This window comes from Marmota monax, unplaced genomic scaffold, assembly GCF_021218885.2.
Source record: "Marmota monax isolate L192 unplaced genomic scaffold, Marmota_monax_Labrador192_F-V1.1 WCK01_AAM20220418_F8-fsc00012, whole genome shotgun sequence".
Taxonomy (NCBI): Eukaryota; Metazoa; Chordata; class Mammalia; order Rodentia; family Sciuridae; genus Marmota; species Marmota monax.
In genome coordinates this window covers 30,444,416-30,463,774 of record NW_026695227.1, presented here as the reverse complement: position 1 = coordinate 30,463,774, position 19,359 = coordinate 30,444,416, and the positions used below count along the sequence as shown (strand labels likewise).

General features: G+C 39.1%; 1 protein-coding gene across 3 annotated transcripts in view; it reads right to left on the bottom strand.

Annotated features, from left to right (window-relative positions):
• Spats2 (spermatogenesis associated serine rich 2) overlaps positions 1-19,014 on the bottom strand; it is a 108,502-nt gene extending 89,488 nt beyond the window's left edge. For all 3 annotated transcript variants that reach the window (XM_046435962.2, XM_046435961.2, XM_058576136.1), the window contains exon 1: positions 18,709-19,014. The gene's annotated coding sequence lies outside the window, so the exon portion shown is untranslated. The remainder of the gene's footprint in view (positions 1-18,708) is intronic.
• Positions 19,015-19,359: the final 345 nt, after the last annotated feature.

Genomic DNA, 19,359 nt, shown 5'->3' with positions numbered 1-19,359 from the left:
TTGAACCCACAGCCTTATGTGTGCTAGGCAAGCACTCTGCCACTGAGCTACAACCTTAGTCTCCTGAAACAACTTTTAATTAAAATTCTGTTTGAATGTTTTTGTACCATATAGGTAATGTGAATTCAAACTGAGAGCCAGTTCAAATTCCATTGTGAAGCTCATCTTCACAATGCCAGAGTCATCCCGGTTGCCTTGCTGAGGTTTTCTGTTTGATGGGTTTACTACTGATTTACATTCTTATGCAGTTTCCTAGTGTTACAGGGGCCTCCAATGGATTATATGTTTGAATTTATTTCCCTTTTCTAGTAGGACATAAATAATCTTATAACTGATTATATCAGAAATTGCAATACAAACTCATTATTTAGAGAAACAGGGATACTAAAAGCATTAATTTTAAAAAGCTAGGGCTGGGGATATAGCTCAGTTGGTAGAATGCTTGCCTTGCATGCATAAGTCCCTGAGTTCAATCCCCAGCACCACAAAATAAAAATAAAAAAGCTAGAAGTGCCTCTCAGGAAAGGGAAAAGAAGGAGGGGAGAACCAAACCACAAAAATATTTGATTCTACAAACTACATACACATATAACTATGATAAAAATGAACCCTAAGACCTAAAGGGGGAAAAAAGAAATAAATGATCGTTGAGGGGGAAAAAAAATCAGGAAAAAAAAAAAAAAGAGAGAGAGAGAGAGAGAGAGAGATGTGGACATGGAAAAATGTAGGGTCAGAAGGTGGAAAGCCCTTGAGTATATAACAAAGGCAAAGTGAAGGGGAAGGACAAAAACAAAAGGAACAAAAATCTAGGTCAGCTTTACAAAGTCTGGAGATTAAGTATGCCAAAACAGCCTAAGAAAAAAAGTCAAAACTGTCAGGTTGTATAGTATAGAAGAGGCCTTTTCTAGTTGTAGTTGGACACAATATCTTTATTTTTATTTGTTTTTATTTTTATGTGGTGCTGAGGATTGAACCCAGCACCTCGCACGTGCTAGGCGAGTGCTCAACCGCTGAGCCACATCCTGAGACCTAGAAGAGGCCTTTTCAATTGAGCTCCATATACCTAATGTCCATCTCCACCTAATCCCTACTAAAATAACTGCTTAACTCAAATTATTTTCTAACAAAAACAAGGGGTAGGTGGGCTTTTTTGTGTTTACATTTAAAAGATTGAGTGTCTGTGAGGAAAAAAGAATATTCATAATCCAGATAAACCAGAAGCTCTATCAAAAGTTCTATCAAACAAAATTTAAAAGCAAGCTTCAAATTGTTTCTACAAAACTGAATCCCATGGGCTGGGATTGTGGCTCAGTGGTAGAGCACTCACCTAGCACGTATGAGGCCCTGGGTTTGATGCTCAGCACTACATAAAAATAAATAAAGATATTGTGTCCAACTACAACTAAAAAATATTAAAAAAAAAAAAAAAAAACAGGGGCTGGAGTTGTAGCTAGTGTTAGAGAGCTTATCTGACACGAGTAAGGCACTTGGGTTCGATCCTCAGCACCACATGAAAATGAGTAAATAAAATAAAGTTAACCAAAACAGGTGGATAACAATTGAAAAAAAAAAAAAAAACTGAGTCCCATAACAAATCACTTCCAACAATGGAATAAAAAAAGGGATGAGCTATATATAGTTCCATACTGCACATAAAATAATCCCAAATTAATATGCCAAGTGAAATAAACCAGATGCTCTGCAAAAGATGTATATACTGTATGAGTCCATTATATAAAATAGAAAATGCAAACTAATCTATGACAGTAAGTAGATTAGTTGTGGGGTATGTAGAGGAGGAAAAGGGATGAAAAAGGGAATAAAGAAATCTGGGAAGTCCTGGGTGTGTTCATCTTGACCCTGGCAATAGCTGCACAGGTATGTCAAAACTTATCCAAGTGGACCCTATGTGAAGTTTATTCTATGTCAGTTTATCTAAATGAAATTGTTTTATAAAAAAAAAAAAAAAAAAAAAAAAAAGGTAGAAAGAACCAGATGAGAATATGTGCAATACATAAGACAAAGGATTAGTATCCAGAATTTCCTACAAATACCTACAAATCAATTAAAAACAAAAAAACAAACTAAGGGAAAAATAGGCCACAGAGGTAAGTAAATAATTTACAAAAGAGGAAATCTAAATGATACTAAAAAAAATTAAAATATGCTCAAACTCACTAACAATGAAGGAAATGCCAATTTAAATATAAAATAGTGGGGCTGGCGTTGTGGCTCAGCAGTAGAGCACTTGCCTTGCACATGTGGAAGCACTGGGTTTGATCCTCGATACCACATAAAAATAAATAAACAAAATAAGGGTGCTGTATCCATTTACAACTAAAATAAAAAATTTTAAAAAAATAGAAAATAGTATGACATTCAAAGAACAGCAAAAAATTACAAAGAATAAAATTAAGAATTGGTATAAAAATGAATTCTTATGCACTACTGATGAATGAATAGAAAAGTGAAACCTCTTTGGAAAGCAGTTTGCTATCTTACATGAACGTATCTAAGACTTAGAATTTCTACTCTCATTAGCACAAGGAAACATGTAGAAGGTTCACTAAAACAGTTTATAATGGTTAAAAATCACTAACAACATAAATGTATGTTATAGGTTAATTCATTTTATGAGGTAGAACCATACAACCATATAAAGCGCTTAAAAAGTTGTATTTAGTAATAAGAAACAAATGTCAAAATTCATACCAAGAAGAAAAGTAAAATCCCAAGATAAGTACAATATGATGCTGCTTTACAAAGTTTAAAAATTAAAATATTGTTCTTCTATTCTAAGGAGCACTATTATTTCATGAAAATGAAAAAATTACAATCAACTGTAAAATAAATCCCAAATTTAGAGATTAAATGGAAGCATCCACTTATCTAAGGAGTATTAGAATCAGTTAAACACTATTCTATATGGATTACGTGCCTAATACATGTAGTAAAAATTTTAAGCAATGCAAGATATTGTGGATGAATATTGTTACAGTGGCTACTTCTGGTGAAGGAGGGAAGAGATAACTATCATGTTTTGTTTTGTTTTTTTAATCTAATATCTAGGGGCCAGGGATATAGCTCAGCTTGAGACTGTGTGCTTAGCATGTATAAAGATTTAAATTCAAGCCCCACTGCCTCCAAGTCTTTTTAGATTAAAAAAATACAATGTCTTGGGCTGGGTTTGTGGCTCAGTGGTGGAATGCTTGCCTAGCATGCATGAGGCACTGGGTTCGATCCCCAGCCCCACATAAAAGTAAACAAAATAAAGGTATAAAAATATTTAAAATATATATATACAATGTCTAAATTGTGGTTTTTAAATGTCACTAGCTAATAAAAGAAATGAGGGCTCCTTAGAGGGGAAAAAGTTGATTCTATATCTGTGGAAGGAAATAAATAAGCCTGGGTTATTTTCTTGTTCCAAAAAGCAAGAAAGTTATATCAAAGACTATTGGGCTAGGGTTGTGGCTCAGTGGTAGCGCGCTTGCCTAGGATGTGTGATGCACTGGGTTCGATTCTCAGCACCACATACAAAAATAAATAAAGGTCCATCAACTACTAAAAATTATTTTAAAAAAAGACTATTGGGGTTATAACTAAAAGGACAATAGAGCCAATTTAAATGAGTTTCCACAGACTTAAATAGGACAATATGAGTATCACTAAGAATAAGGTCATCTTCCCCCAGTACTGGGGATTAAACCCAGGGGCACCTACCACTGAGCTATAGTCACAGACCATTTTATTTTTATTTTGATATAGGGTCTCACTAAGTTGCCTAGGCTGGCCTCAAACTTAGGATCCTCCTGCCTCAGCTTCCCAAGTCATTAGGATTACAGGCATGTGCCACAGTTTTCAGTTACTGTGGTAGCTTTAATGTATGTTCACAAATTATGTCTCTCCAAGAGATGGACTTTTTTGTTTGTTTGTTTTGGTGTATGGTACTGGGATCAAACCCAGGACCTTCACACATGCTAGGTAAGCACTCTACAACTGAGCTACATCCCCAAGCTCTCTACCCACCCAGCTTTTTTGAGATATGGTCTTGCCATATAGATAGTAAATCTACATCTATAATAGAGTCCAGTCTGGCCTCAAACTTCTGATCCTTCTGCCTCAGCTCCCTGGGTTGCTAGGAGTAAAGGCATGTGTCTATATTTATTTATATATGTTTATGTTTTATTCATTCATTCATTTGTTCATTTACGGGTGCTGGGGATTAAACCCAGGGCTCTGATAGTTGCCACTGAGCTAGCTACATCCCCATCCCCATGAAGTAGAGCTTAATTCCTTCCCCATGAGTATGGGTTAGATTCACTGATTCAGATGTTTGTTTGCTTTTGCAGTGCTGGAGATCAAATCCAGGACCTCACACATTGTGATGTGACAAGTGCTCTGCACTGAGCTATCTTCCTAGCCCAAGTGATTCACTTTTTTTGGTATGAGGTGGGTGGGGAATACTAGGAATTGAACTCAGGGGCCTTCAGCCACTGAGCCACATCCATGGCCCTATTTTGTATTTTATTTAGAGACAGGGTCTCACTTTTGCTTAGTGCTTTGCTTTTGCTGAGGCTGGCTTTGAGTAAGATCCTCCCAAATCGCTGGGATTATAGGGGTACACCACCATACCTGGCCCAAGTGACTCACTTTTAACAAAGAGAATATGAAAAGAGACAAAACAGAAATTTTACATTAAGGAAACCTGGCAGACATCATCTTAATTAAATGATCAAGGTTAACATCACCAAGTCAGGCATGGTGATATACACCTGTACTCCTAGCTACTTGGGAGCCTAAGGTAGAAAGATAGCTTAAGCTTGGTAGCTGGAGACCAGTCAGGGGCAATATAGAGAGATACCACGTCAAAAACATAAGCAGCAACAAAAAGTTAACATCATCGATAAAAAGATATGTTGACATCATCTACCTCTACTCTCTGATACAACAGGATGAGAAGGGCACATCACCTCTGTGTGGGTATTCTTCCCAAAAATCCATATGATCACAGGAAAACATCAGACAAATCTTCCACATTGAGAGACTTTCTATAAAATACCAGGCTAATGTATATATACATACATACACATATATACATATATATACATTCACACACACACACACACACACACACACACATATATATATATATATATAGGCATGTAAATGTAAGTGGAACAAAATGAAATGTTACATACTAGGCTTATAACAGAAATGACCTCTAGAGAGGGGACTGTTGTCATTTCTGTTATCAGGGAGGAAAGTATTATTTGGAAGAGCTAGAATTAGAGACCAATGTAAAAGGATCTTTTCGATGTTTACTCTATTTATTTCCATTGCACTTAAAAAAAAAAAAAACAGGGTCTCCATAAATTGCCCAGTCTGGTCTCGAATTCACAATTCTCCCACCTCAGTCTCCTGGGTAGTTAAGATTAGGGCACACATTACCATGCCCAACTAGATATTACTACAATGCTTGAATTTTTTTCAATATTCACAAAATACTTTGCAATGAAAAATGAGAAGAAAAATCAATATTTCATACACTATAAAAATTCTGTGAACTGGGGACGTAGCTCAGTGATACAATGCTTGCCTAGCGTGTACAAAGCCCTAGGGTTCAATCCCCCAGACCACTTAAAAAAATCTGGTATCAGCACAGAATATATTTGAAAGAATATATAAGAGAAAGTGCTACCAGTGACTGTCCTTGGGGAAGAGAACTGGGATATTGTTTTTATCATTTATTTCTACACTATTCAATTTTATTTACCATATCTACACATTGCCTTAAAAAGAAGTTAACATGGGCTGAAGCTGGGGCTCAGTGGTAGAGTGCTTGCCTGGCATGTGTGAGGCCCTGAGTTCAATCTTCAGCATCTCATATAAATAAATAAAATAAATTAAACATACAGTGACAATTAAAAAATATTAAAAAGAAGAAGGCATTGCAGGCAGAGTTCACAGAACTCTGTTCACAGGTACAAAGTCATCCTCAAAAACAGGAGAGTTCAGGGCTGGAGTGGTAGCTCAGTGGTAGAGCACTTACCTTGCATGCATTGGTCCTGGATTCAATCCTCAGCATCACATAAAAATAAATTAATAAAAATAAAGATATTGTGTCCATCTACAACTAAAAAATTTTAAAAAAACAGGAGAGTTTAGGATAAAGTTAGGGAGTAAAGGGAGAGAGTACCTTCAGGAGGGATTTTAATAATCACCAGTTCCTGAATGCAAATACTTCCCGTTACTTATTCCAAGAAAATAATATAATTTAAATTTGCACACAGCTTTCTACTTAAACCCAGCGTCCCCTCCAAATCATGACACAATAAAACAAGCATATCTAACTATAAACCTATAAGAAAACATTAATTCAAGTGGATACAATCCTGACTACAGTGTAAAATTCTAAATAAATTATATAATTACTTTGATATCTTTCTTATCTCCATTTGACCTTTTTTTCTTTATCTTTTTCTTTTTTTTTCTTTTCTTATCTTTTTTTTTTTTTTTTTAGTGCTATGATTGAACCCAGGAGTCTGCCACTAAGCTACATTTCCAGCACTAGCACTTTTTATTTTTTATTTTGAGACAGGATCTCATTAAGTTGCTAAAGCTAGCAGTGAATAAAATTCTCCTGCCTCAGTCTCACAGTTGTTGGGAATACTTAATATACATGCTCCACCACACCCAGACTCAATTTATCTTCTTTTGACTATCCAATAAAGCCAAGTTGCAATAAGTAAAAAAAAAAACAGTGGTGGTCAGGCATAATGAATGGCACACGTCTATAATCCCAGCTACTCAGGAGGCTGAGACTCCTTAGAGGATTCAACGTTAAAGGCCAATCATTGAGCAAGACCCTGTTGTAAAGCAGGCATGAGACCCAGGTTTAATCCTCAGTACCACCAAAAAAAAAAAAAGTAGCACATCAACTACATAGAATTAAATATAAAAAGAAGGCTTCTCTAAGTTTTCAAAAACTTCTTTTTTTTTTTTTTTACGGCCCAAATTATTTTTTTTTCCTTTTTTTTTTTTTTTATTGTTGGCTGTTCAAAACATTACATAGTTCTTGATATATCATATTTCACAATTTGATTCAAGTGGGTTATGAGCTCCCATTTTTACCCCATATACAGATTGCAGAATCACATCAGTTACACATCCATTGATTTACATATTGCCATACTAGTGTCTGTTGTATTCTGCTGCCTTTCCTATCCTCTACTATCCCCCCTCCCCTCCCCTCCCCTCCCCTCCCCTCTTCTCTCTCTGCTCCCTCTACTGACATTCGTTTGTCCCCCTTATATTATTTTCCCCCTTCCCCTCACTTCCTCTTGTATGTACTTTTGTATAACTCTGAGGGTCTCCTTCCATTTCCATGCATTTTCCCTTCTCTCTCCCTTTCCCTCCCACCTCTCATCCCTGTTTAATGTTAATCTTCTTCTCATGCTCTTCGACCCTACTCTGTTCTTAGTTACTCTCCTTATATCAAAGAAGACATTTGGCATTTGTTTTTTAGGGATTGGCTAGCTTCACTTAGCATAATCTGCTCTAATGCCATCCATTTCCCTGTAAATTCTATGATTTTGTCATTTTTTAATGCAGAGTAATACTCCATTGTGTATAAATGCCACATTTTTTTTATCCATTCATCCATTGAAGGGCATCTAGGTTGGTTCCACAGTCTAGCTATTGTGAATTGTGCTGCTATGAACATCGATGTAGCAGTGTCCCTGTAGCATGCTCTTTTTAGGTCTTTAGGGAATAGACCGAGAAGGGGAATAGCTGGGTCAAATGGTGGCTCCATTCCCAGCTTTCCAAGAAATCTCCATACTGCTTTCCAAATTGGCTGCACCAATTTGCAGTCCCACCAGCAATGTACAAGTGTACCCTTTTCCCCACATCCTCGCCAGCACTTGTTGTTGTTTGACTTCCTAATGGCTGCCAATCTAACTGGAGTGAGATGGTATCTTAGGGTGGTTTTGATTTGCATTTCTCTGACTGCTAGAGATGGTGAGCATTTTTTCATGTACTTGTTGATTGATTGTATGTCCTCCTCTGAGAAGTGTCTGTTCAGGTCCTTGGCCCATTTGTTGATTGGGTTGTTTGTTATCTTATTGTCTAATTTTTGGAGTTCTTTGTATATTCTGGATATTAGGGCTCTATCTGAAGTGTGAGGAGTAAAGATTTGTTCCCAGGATGTAGGCTCTCTATTTACCTCTCTTATTGTATCTTTTGCTGAGAAAAAACTTTTTAGTTTGAGTAAGTCCCATTTGTTGATTCTAGTTATTAACTTTTGTGCTATGGGTGTCCTATTGAGGAATTTGGAGCCCGACCCCACAGTATGTAGATCGTAGCCAACTTTTTCTTCTATCAGACGGCGTGTCTCTGATTTGATATCAAGCTCCTTGATCCATTTTGAATTAACTTTTGTGCATGGCGAGAGAAAGGGATTCAGTTTCATTTTGTTGCATATGGATTTCCAGTTTTCCCAGCACCATTTGTTGAAGATGCTATCCTTCCTCCATTGCATGCTTTTAGCCCCTTTATCAAATATAAGGTAGTTGTAGTTTTGTGGATTGGTTTCTGTGTCCTCTATTCTGTACCATTGGTCCACCCACCTGTTTTGGTACCAGTACCATGCTGTTTTTGTTACTATTGCTCTGTAGTATAGTTTGAAGTCTGGTATCGCTATATCAAAAACTTCTAATAGTGGCAATTTACAAGCAAATGTCTAATAACAAGGCAGAATGATGAAACATGATCTAAATCTCAACTATAACTAGATGACATTTCTGCTTTGTAGTTCTTAGGAATAAAATAAACTTTAGTGATATACTACTAATTTCTGCCAAAGATAAGCTAATTTTATGTACATGTGTTTCTAATTCTTTTTTTTACATAGAGGCGTTAATTAAAAGTAAAGCATCAACACTGACAGATTCAAACCTTTATTGACAACAAATATAGGTTTTGTTGCCTCTCTATTCCTATTCGGAAATGGTAAGCAGTTTCCCACCAATGCAGGCCATTCATAGCAAAAATAATTGTAGCTATAACATTAACTAATATATATAGAGTGCATACTATGTGCACTCACTAAGCTATAGCCATTAAAATTCAATAGCTGGGCTGGGATTGTGGCTCAGTGGCAGAGTGCTTACCTAGCATGTGTGAGGCACTGGATTCAATCCTCAGCACCATATAAAATAAACAACCAGGCTCGGTGGCACACACCTATAATACCAGCAGCTCGGAGGCTGAGGCAAGAGGATCTGAGTTCAAAGCCAGCCTCAACAACATAGCTAGGCCCTACACAACTCAGCAAGACCCTGTCTCTATAGGATCTGGGGATGTGGCTCAGTGTTCAATCCCCAGTAACAAATAAATAAATAAATACTACACAACTCAACAATTTCACTCTTAGTTAAGACCCCAAAGAATTGAAAACATATATTCAATCAAACATAGTACATGAATGTTTACAGCAGTATTATTCACAACTGCCAAAGGTGGAAATAACACACTGACCATCAGTAGATAAATGAATACACAAAATATGATGTCCATACAATAGAATAGTATTCAGCCATAAAAATAAGTAAGGTTTGATACATGTTACAACATGAATGAACCTCAGTACAATGCTAAGTGAAAGGAATATGCAAAGTCACATACTGTATGATTCCATTTATTTAAAATATCCAGAATACTGGGGCTAAGGCTGTGGCTTAGTTGTAGAACATTTGCAAGCAAGTGTTAGGCATTGGGTTCGATTCTCAGCACTATATATAAATAAATGAATAAAACAAAGGTCCATACATCTAAAGAAATATTTTTTTAAAAAAAGACTGCTTTCTTTCATTAAAAAAAAAAAAAATCCAGAATAAGTAAATCCATAGAGATAAAAGAAAGCAAATTGGGGGTTGCCAGTAATGGGATTGGGAAAAATGGGAAATAAATGCTCAATGAGTATGGAGTCTCCTTTAGGGATAATGTAAAAGTTTTGGATAGCCTGGCTTGGTGGCTCATGCCTATAATCCCACCTACTCAGTAGGCTAAGGCAGGAGAGTCACAAATTTGAGGCCAGCTTGGGCAACTTAGCAATTTTATGACACTTAACCTGTCTCATAAAATAAAAATAAGACAAAAGGTGGGGATATAACTAAGGCAGAATATTCCTGAATTCAATCCCTACTACCCACCCCATGCAAAAAAAATTTCTGGATAGAGGTGATAATTGCATCACATAAAACAGTTGATTTTATATTATATTAATATGTAATATTTAAAAATCTAATATTCATGACAACTCTGTAGTAGGAGTTACTACAGCACCCATTTTAGGATACAGAAAACAGCTCAGAGAAATCAAATGATAGCTGGGCACTGTGGTGCACACCTGTAATCCCAGCAGCTCAGGGGTTGAGGCAGGAGGATCATGAGTTCAAAGCCAGCCTCAGCAATGGTAAGGTGCTAAGCAACTCAGTGAGACCCTGTCTCTAAATAAAATACAAAATAGGGCCGGGGATGTGGCTCAGTGGCTGAGTGACCCTGAGTTCAATCCCTAGTACCAAAAAGGGGAAAAAAAAAAAAAAAAGAATTTAAATGACAACCAAATACAGATAAATAGAGAATCAAAGCTATATTTGTGTTCCCAATGGCTTGTGCTCTTAACTAACAAGTTATACAGCTTCCCTTCTTCCTTTTTTTTTTTTTTTTTATTTGAGACATTCTCACTACATTGTTCAGGCTGGCCTCCAACTCTTGGCCTCCAACAATCCTTCTACCTCAGCCTCCCCAAGTAGCTGGGACTACAGATGTGTGCCACTGCACAGATTCAGCTTCCCTATTTTAACAAGAAATTAAGAGAAAAATATCAAAAATATGAGACATAGAATATCATAAATATGAGACTTGGAAATATCACTACTGGCAATCATAACCAATGCCATTTAGTAGACCTACATTTCAGGCATCAAAATATTCACTTATGGGCTGTGGGTACAGTCCAGTGGTAGAGCACTTGCTATAATGTCCAAGAACCAGGATTCAGCCAGGCAAGGTGTCACACACCTGATATCCTAGTGATTCGGGAAACGAAGGCAGGAGGATCACAAGTTCAAAGCCAGTCTTAGCAATTTAGTGAAGTCCTTGGTAACTTAGCAAGACCCTATCTCAAAATAAAAAATAAAAAGGGCTGGGGGTATGGCTCAGTGGTTAAGTGTACCTGGGTTCAATCCCCAGTACCAAAAGGAAAAAAAAAAAAAAAGAACCAGGATTTGATCCTCAGTATCTCAAAAAGAATTTTTAGTTAATTAATTAAATTTAAAACTTCATGAAGGCTACCAAGAAGGCTACTAATATGCTTGGGCCTATTTCCCAATGGAAATGAGTAGCCAGGAGAGTGTAAAAGGATCATGTGTTCTCAGCTGTATTGCCCAATCAAAATGTTATTATGTAAAAACTGAATATAATCTGACTTATTCTTATGGAAGTGTTAAGATTTCAGGTAACAAGCAATCAGAATGAAGGAACCAAATATCTCTGCTCTTTGAAGAACCTTTCCTACTTCATCAGTCTAGATGCCCAAACACACATTTAGGGGATGTGGCTCAGTGGCTGAGTGCCCCCCAGTTCAATCCCTGATACCAAAAAAAAAAAAAAAAAAGTAATCATTGTTGTTGCACTGTTTCTTGTGCTCCCAAATTACAAAAATATTGCCAGGCTCAATGGTGCATGTCTGTAATAACAGCTACTTAGAAGGTTAAGGAAGGCAGACCGCAAGTTTGAGACCAGCCCAGCAACTTAGCAAAAGTTGTCTCAAACATCATTTTTAAAAAAAGAAGATGGGGGGGTGGCTTGGGATATAGCTCAATTGGTAGAGTGCTTACCTCGCATGCACAAGTGTTTGGGTTCAATCTGCAGCACCACACACACACATACACACACACACAAAAAGGCAGATGGGCCGGGTATGGTGGCACACACACTATAATCCCAGAGGCTGAGGCAGGAGGATTGTGAGTTCAAAGCCAGCCTCAGCAATTTATCAAGGCCTAAGCAACTCAGTGAGACCTTGTTTCTAAGTAAAATACAAAAAGGGGCTGGGGATGTGACTCAGTGGTCAAGTGCCCCTGGGTTTAATCCCCAGTACCATAAATAAATAAATACATAATCAATCCCCGGTACCATAAATAAATACATACATACATAGAATTTAAAAGGTAGATGGGCCAGGTGTGGTGGTGCATGCCTATAATCCCAATGGCTTGGGAAGCTAAGGCAGGAGGATGGCAGGTTCAAAGCCAGCCTCAGCAATTTAGCAAGACCTTGCTTCAAAATAGAAAAATGTTTAAAAGGGCTGGGATACAGGGCTAGGGTAGTGGCTCAGTGGTAGAGCACTCACCTAACATGTGCGAGGCGCTGTGTTTGATCCTCAGCACCACATAAAATAAATAAATTAAATAAAGGCATTGTGTCCAACTACAACTAAAAAAAAGGGGGGGGGGGCTGGGATATGGCTCAGTGGCTAAGCACCTCTAGGTTCAATCCCTGGTACCAAAAAAAAATTTAAAAGGCAGGTGATTGGAGATGTAGCTCAGTGGTAGAGCTTCCCTGGGTTCAACCCCTAGTATTTTTTCACATTTTTTATTGGTACATTATAGTTGTACATAATGATTTGTTGTTACATATTTGTATATGTACACAACATAATAATATAATTTGACCAATACCCCTCCCTAACACTTCCCATCTCCCTCCCCCAATCCCCCCAAAATTTTTAAAATATTTTATATGCAGTGCTGAGAATCAAACCCAGTGCCTCATACACGCTAGGCAAGCACTGTACCACTGAGCTTCAACCCCGGCCCTCTCAATTTTTTTTAAATTACAATAATAACTCATATAATATAGTTTAGCTTATATAATCATCATAACATTATGAGCCACCATACTAATGATAGATGTTCAATGTGAACTTTTTAAATTCCTATATAAAATATAAGATTTGAGTCATGACAGAAATGAGAAACGTTATCACTAAGCTTTTAGATAATCATCTCAAAAGTCTACATATAAATACTAAGATATAACAAAATAAAATCTGGGTCTATGCTAAATGGTTCACTTAGTTCTGTGGTACCACCTATCTCTCAGGTGTATTACTTTGGCATCCTGTCATTCCATATTAGTTATAAATAAAGAGTTTTGCTGTTTTCATCAAATGTAATGGAACCTCTCATAATGAAATCCTTGTACAGAGGACTTTTTGAGGACATGCTGGTGAACAACAAAGGCAATTTACTATAAAGATGTATGAGGATAACCTAACAAGGTAAGCAGAAGAATTCTGTCACACACTAATGTACATTTCAAATCAAAGTAACAGTAGGCCAGGAAGAGAAAGCAGTGGGCTGACCACATTGACATGTTATAATGACAGACTAAGTGGACAGGTAACGAAAAGTGCTGTTCTGTTATGGGGAATAGGTTTAAAACAATAGCAAGCCAATAACTGGGCAGACCATGTGTACTAAAATAGGAGACCCTATAGGTTTTACAAATTTGTGTTTTCAGTGCTATCCAAGTCACTAGAATAATGGTAGCATCTTCAAATACAAAAAGATGTTGACTTATCTATCCTGACCCATCCACATCATATAATGGCCTTATCACAAACCTTCTCCTCAGTCCCAACACCCTTTAGCCTATTCCAAAGAACACACACACACTCCACAACTAGTAATCATGCCATCCTGCTAATTTAGTAATGTAAAAATCTTCCTTCTTACCAGAAATCCATGGTTGTTATTTAGGGTTTGGGTCAGGGAAAAAAACCTCATGAAATCCCTGAAGATCCCAAAACACCTCTAATCAACTTGCTCCTAACCACAAACTAGTCATAGGACAACAGCTGCGGAGCTTGCCTTTAAGCCAGAAGCAGTGGTGCATGCCTGTAAATCCCAGTGACTCAGGAAGCTAAGGTAGGAAGATCACAGGTTCTAGGCCAGCCTCAGCAGTTTAGTGAGGCCCTAAGAACTCAGCAAGACCCTACCTCAAACTGAAAAAATAAAAAGGCCTGGGGGCTTACTGGTTAAGCACCCCTGGGTTCAATGCCCAGTACCAAAAAAAAAAAAAAAAAAGCTCCAAGAGGACGAGGAGGAGGGAGAGAAGGAGTAGCTGCCTTTAAATATCTTCAGACCCTGCAGAACATTTTAAGGGTCTGGGGCTACTACAGAATGTATATAGTTTATTTCAGGAATCCACTCCTATAGGCTACCATACTGGATATGAACATGCAGATTAAATGCTGTCCTCCAGCCAATCCTTAATATAAAGCAACCTAAAGATAAAAGCAATTATGAATTTCAAATTTTTAAAATATTTCAGAACTAATTTAACTCTCTAGTAGTTGGGCTGAGTTTCAAACAGACTACATCCATAGTAAGTATGGGCTTACTTAAAAAGTCTCCTCAAGGCTCCTGGAAAACAGCATTTGAGCCTGAAATCACTTTGAAGCCAAATAAGCTTAAGAAACAAGATGCAAGGGTGTGACATTTAGAAAAAATGATTTGGGACTTGAGACCCATTCTAAGGGACAGCTCACCATAATTACTTCAATCTATTATATCGGGTATTATGTGACAATTCATATACATGGAAGGGAAAAAAATGGAGTCAATGACTTCAACCAGTTTTACTTCCTGTTCTATTCATGTATTCCAGGAATCTGTTAGAAATATTTAAACATATAACAGCTGAGCCCAGAGTGATGCACACCTGTAATTCCAGCAACTTGTGAGGTTAAGGCAGAAAGACCGCAAGTTTAAGGCTAGCCTGGGTGATATGAGTACCAGAAAATATTATAGAATTATTGAATGTGGATTATGTTAATTAGTGTATGTGTTAGATAAAGACTGTAAGCATTATGTCCATGATGTAATATAAACCGCAAAACTTAGATAAACTGCGGAACTTAGATGGACTTAAGATAGTGATGGAAGAGTATACCCAGGCGTAGACTGCAGAGCTCACCCAGTTATCAGCTGCAAGCACAACAGAACTAGAACTTAAAAGCCCAGCCTTCTGAAGCCTGGCAGGACTAACAGGATCTGGATAGAGAAACAGAGAACTCCACTGCTGTTGTCCCCCACCCCCCAGACTCCTCCTGGATGGAGTTCCAGCAACCTGGACTTAAGACACATCACAGGTGAGCGTCTGGGACCCCTGCGTGTAGACTTAGGACTCAGAATTAGGATCTGTGTCTGAAGTCTGATGAGCATTAATAAAATAGATTTGGTTGAATCTAACTGTGCCTCAGACTGAGTCTGTAGAAACCACCCGTGACAGTGGGCAACTTGGTAAGGTCCAGTCTCAAAATAAAAAATAAAAATGTCTGGCCAGGCGCAGTGGCGCACAACCATAATCCTGGTGGCTCAGAAGACAGAGGTAGGAGGATCAGAAGTTCAAAGCCAGCCTCAGCAAAAGCAAGGCTTACTAAGCAACTCAATGAGAGTCTGTCTCTAAATAAATTACAAAAAAGGGCTGGGGATCTGGCTCAGTAGTCGAGTGCCCCTGAGTTCAATGCGCAGTACAAAAAAAAAAAAAAAAAGAAGGCAGCAAAGTATACAACAAATGCTTTACACTATTGACACATTTTTCAGACACAACACACAACACTCTGAAGATTATCACCCATAGTGCATGGGTAAGTGGAAGGATCTGTATATCACAAATGGTTCCTTACTTTTGAATCATTTCCAATACCAAGTATCCTGCTAACAATATAGGAAGTCAGTAGAGAAAGCACCATTACTCATACATAAAGGCCAAGCGCTACCTTCAGGGGAACATGTAATAAAATGACCATTTTAAAGTAACTGAGCAGCTAGGTGCAATCATGCATGCCTGTAATCCCAATAAGGCAATAAGATCACAAGTTTAAAGCCAGCCTCAGCAACTTGGCGAGGCCCTGTCTTAAAAAATAAATAAATAAAAATAAAAAGGGCTGGGGATGTTGTTCAATCCCAGGTACAAAAAAAAAAAAAACACAACAGAAAATTCCCTACCCTCCATTCCCCATCTCTAGCCTCCAGGCACTAGGCTGATGTTCTGGCCAGTAACCTATGGTTCCTCTCTCAGGCCACAGCTGTTTCTCTTTATTTCTCTAAAGTTGCCTCAGTCTAGGTTTCTTGGATCCTATCTATATTTAGAGGTAATGCCAGTACCAACTGTGGGCTCAACAGGTGTTTGGAGAGCATTTGAGCCTGAGCAGTTTTTATTGTTTTCCAGAGTTAATTGGTTTTGGCTCCACAACTGCTTGCCTTAGCTTCTACAAGTAAGAATGCCACGTATGCACCATACTTCAGCAGTACACTAGGCTAAATAGAAAATCAAGTATAATTAAAAAACAAACTCTTAGCAGAAAGATGTTTTTAACCGAATTATCAAGACCCCAGAAGCTCTGTTAAATCACAGGGGAAATAAACTGTCCACTAACCCAATCTTCATCAAAATCACTGCTGTCATATCAAAATCAAGTTTCCTATGCTTTACTACATACCAAGATAGGGTGGAACAGAAAGAAAAATCAGGCAGTGAAGATTTAAAGAAGGTAGCTGGGCATGGTGATGCACACCTGTAATTCCAGGGACTCTGGAAACTGAAACAGGAGGATTGCAAGTTTAAGGCCAGCCTCGGAAACTTAGCCAGGCCCTAATCAACTTGGTGAGGCGCTGTCTCAAAATAAAAAATATAAAGGGTTGGGGTACAGCTCAAAGGTAAACCACCCATGGATTCAATTGCCAGCATGGGGGGGGGGGGGAAGATTTAAAGAAGGCATCCAAAAGAGCTGGGTCTGGATTCAGCTTTTGTTAGTCACTAATTCTGTGACCTTAGAAAATTATTTAACCTCTTAATTTACAAAAGAGGAAATAATTGGGGGCCCCAGTTGTAAGCTCAGTGGTGCAGCACACACTGGGTTCAATCTTCAGCACCAAATAAAAATACATAAATAAAGGTCTTGTGTCCATCTACAACTAAAAATATTTTTTTAAAAAGAGGAAATAATTGTGAGGATTAAATTAAATGAGATAATGCATAAAAAAAATCTTAGAACCTTAGAACCTTGCCTAGCCCTTATTATCACTGAAGACACTACAGTCACTTCTTGCTTTGTTCAATTTTTATAACATACTTATATAAAAGTACAATTTATCTTCCACCCCCCCATACTAGGGATGAAACTCTGGGGCACTCTACCAGTGAACTACATCCCCATCCCTCTCTACTTTTTATAAGGTCTAGCTAAGTTGCCCAGGCTGACCTCAAACTTACAATCCTCTGGCCTCAGCCTCCCAAGTAGAAAAGTACAATTTAGATTATTAATTTTGGACCCTTATAAATAACCAAATGCTACCACTGGAGACACAGCTGAAAAATAACTGATGCCCAGAAATCTTTAGATGAGTCAGCAAAACTTAATGCCCAAAAGCAAAAAGCTTAACATGGACTATTTATGAACACATATGGTAATTGCAATTTCAAAATCAGCAATTTTCTATAGTACCATCGAAAATTTGGTCTGAAAATCCAGTATTAATAAAATGCAAAGATTGTAACTCCAGAAATACTTTCCCACAATATTCCAAAATCACCTTAATTCAAACTTGTAAAGTATGAGGCAGCCTGATAATTTAGAGTCAGCACCAAGAAACAGTATCTTGGGTAGAACCCCAACACTTTTCCATGAGTATAAAACCCAGTAAAAAATGAAACATGAATATTTCTCAGTGAGAAATTGCAATTCTAACGAAGTACTGATAACCTGGATTTTATCAAGGCTATTCATCCCCTTTTGGTCCAACTAAAACAAGTTCTGTGTTCCCCAAACACCCTCAACTCTGCATTATCACTGATATAACTCAAAGCAATATATTTTTGGTGATGTGTTTAACTACAAGTAAATTACCTAGAGGAAAAATAGATATTATAGATACGCTTTTTCAACAAAACGGACTATAAGTGATAACCAAATTATTAAAAGAATGGTGTGTACTCCTTAGCAAAAGGTCAAGCCTGAGAAAAACCCATTTCTAAAAGAACCCAATCATCCTGGATGAATTAAGAGAAAGATAGTTCTCTAGTCCATCTACCATGGACTCTACACTTCTGCTTTAATTCAAAGCCTATCTATTGTATTTCTCTACCTCTTTTTGCCTTGTTTTCTACTCCGTTTCCCTCTCAATTCCAAATATGCCCTTCTACTCCTCATCTTCAAATTCCATTATTGCCCTCAAATCCTAAGGCTCTCGGACACCCACGCAGATGACCTTACGCATCCCCACTTCATTGTACTTCAGATCCCAAATGATCCATTTCATTCTTTCCGATCTTGCTCGTTTTTTCTTAAAATCCAATACCCCACACAAGCTCATACCACAGTTCCCCTTCATTCCATTGTTTCCCTGGCCTATCCCTCGGAAACTCTCAGACCCGGTTGCCTCGCCCGCCCCACTAACCCCAGAAACCCTAGACCCTCTGGGCACTCCTGGTCCCAAAGGGCTCACATCCCCCTGTTCTCGGTTCCCCAACCCCCAACAACTGCCCCCTCCCCCGTTCCCTTCCTGGAGCCCGCCCTCCACCTCTGTGACCCACTGAGCCCCACCAACCTCTTCGACCAACACCCCAGCTCACCTAGCCCGGGCCCAGCAGTCGCCGCGTCCCCCCCAGTTCCGGGCTCTGAGTCCCGGACGCTCCCGGGTCTGAGAAGAGGAAAGGAGATCTTCTGCCTCCTTCTATTCTGGAGCCGCCGCCGTCACCGCCACGCTCCTCCCCCAGCTCTCGCAGGGCCCGAAGCCGCCCCGCCTCCACCGCCGCCTTCCCGGCTTCCTTGGACACCCCGGCGGCGGGCCGGGAATCGCAGCGCGGCTGGGGGCCGGAGTGCCAGCGATCCACACCGACCCTCAACCGGGCTCGAGCTGCTCGCCCCGCCCCGGAGCCCTCTCGGGCGCGTGCGCGCTAGCCGGCCAGAGCGCAGAGCGCGTGCTCGCGCCGGCGCGAACCTGGCGCGCCGAGCTCGTGGCCGTTGCAGCTAACCCGCGCGCGAGCGAGGCCCGAGCGCGAGGCGACCCGCGCGCCCTGACACCTTAGAGTGGAGAGGTGTGGGGCGCGAGACGGACTCAAGTTGGTCCAGTTACCGCTTTTTTCAGGCGCTGGTCTCTCGTGCCACCCGCCAGCTCGCGCGCTAGAGTTTTAGGAACTCTGGTTTTGCCGGAGACTGGTAATTACTGAGGAGATGAGGAATGAATAGGTCTGGGACAAACTAGATGGAAGGAGGGAACGGGT